Raw genomic sequence first — 1,967 nt, forward strand, 5'->3', positions numbered from 1 at the left:
TGAGGCGCGACCAGGAGGGCTCTGCCGGGCTCAGTGGCCCCTGTTGTGTGGACATTCTGCAGGGTGGCTGTCCCCGCCTCCATTTTACCTTTGTGGGGCCTGAGGGGCGCCTGGGGGGCTCAGCCGGTTAAGCGACTGACTTCGGCTCAGGTCATGATCTCACGGTTCGTGGGTTCGAGCCCCGCGTCGGGCTCTGTGCTGATGCCTCGGAGCCTGGAGCCTGCTTCCGATTCTGTGTCTCCTCCTCTCTCTGCCCCTCCCATGCTCATGCTCTGTCTCTCTCTTTCTCTAAAATAAATAAACATTTTTTAAAAAAGGTTTTTTTTTAATTTAAAAAGTAGGAACCGTGGGACCAGTAGGGGGGAAATTGTGAAGGGGCTGCTTGTTTTGTTTTGTTTTGTTAATTTATTTTTTAATTTACATCCAAGTCAGTTAGCATATAGTGCAACAACGATTTCAGGACTAGATCCCAGTGATTCATCCTCTCTGTATAAAGGGCACCCAGTGCCCATCCCAACAAGTGTCTTCCTTAATGCCCCCTGCCCGTTTAGCCCATCCCCCCTCCCACAACCCCTCCAGCAACCCTCTGTTTGTTCTCTATATTTGAGAGTCTCTTCTGTTTTGTCCCCCTCTCTGTTTTTATATTATTTTTGCTTCCCTTCCCTTATGTTCATCTGTTCTGTGTCTTAAAGTCCTCAAATGAGTGAAGTCATATGATGTTTGTCTTTCTCTGACTAATTTCACGTAGCATCATACCCTCCGGTTCCATCCACGTAGTTGCAAATGGCAAGAGGTCATTCTTTTTGACTGCCGAGTAATACTCCATTGTATGTATATCCCACATCGTCTTTCTCCATTCATCCACCGATGGACATTCGGGCTCTTTCCATACTTTGGTTATTGTCGATAGTGCTGCTATCAACATGGGGGTGCATGCGAGGGGCTGCTTGTTCTTGAGGTGCAGGTGATGGGGCTACAAACATAAGCCCCTCAAACCCTCAGGAAGAGAAGCAGGGGCATCGGCTCCAGGGACGTGGCAAAGCAGAGGTTCGGTAAGTATTTGTTGAATCTCCTTAAATCTTGGTCTTCACCATCCAGCACGTGAGGCTGGGCATCCAGCATCTTAGAGCTTCTCTCCCTGGACTTAGGCAGAGACAAAGTCCCACAGGGCATAGAGAGTAAGGCTTCCCTTGAGAAATGGGGTATGACTTTCCACACTTTGAGATACATAGAAATCATCTGTGGGATCTTGATAAAAATGCAGATTCAGATTCAACAGATCTGGGGCCCAGCCTGAAATTCTGCTTCTTTCTTTTTTTTTATGTTTATTTATTTTTGAGAGAGAGAGAGAGAGAGAGACCGAGCGTCAGCGGGAGAGGGGCAGAGAGCGAGGGGGACACAGAATCCCAAGCAGGCACCAGGCTCCGAGCTGTCAGCACAGAGCCTGACGCGGGGCTCGAACCCACGAACCCGAAGATCATGACCTAAACCAAAGTCGGACACTTAACTGACTGAGCCACCCAGGCGCCCCATGTTTATTTATTTCGAGAGAGAGAGGGAGCGCTCGTATAAGCGAACGAGCGGGAGGGACGGGGAGAGAGGGAGAGAGGGAGACAAAGAATCCCAAGCAGGCTCACACTGTCAGCGCAGAGCCTGACGCGGGGCTCGATCTCACGCACCATGAAATCATGACCTGAGCCAAAGTCAGACACTTAACCGACTGAGCCGCCCAGGCGCCCCTGAAATTCTGTGTTTCTAACACACACCACAATGATGCAGCTGCGGCTGGTCCGGGGACCACGCCAAGGGTTTCCTGAACTGGCTTACTTACTGGCCACTGTGGAGCCGATTCTGTGGCCTCAGGTGGTTTCAGAGCTTCTCTGGGCTTCCCTTCCTCCTCTGGGAAGCATACAGGTCAACAAAGCTACACTGAAAGCATGCTCCTGTAAGGCTGCCCTGGGTGCTTG

The sequence above is a fragment of the Panthera pardus genome, unplaced genomic scaffold (genome assembly GCF_024362965.1).
Source record: "Panthera pardus isolate Hobbes unplaced genomic scaffold, ASM2436296v1 HiC_scaffold_11, whole genome shotgun sequence".
NCBI lineage: Eukaryota > Metazoa > Chordata > Mammalia > Carnivora > Felidae > Panthera > Panthera pardus.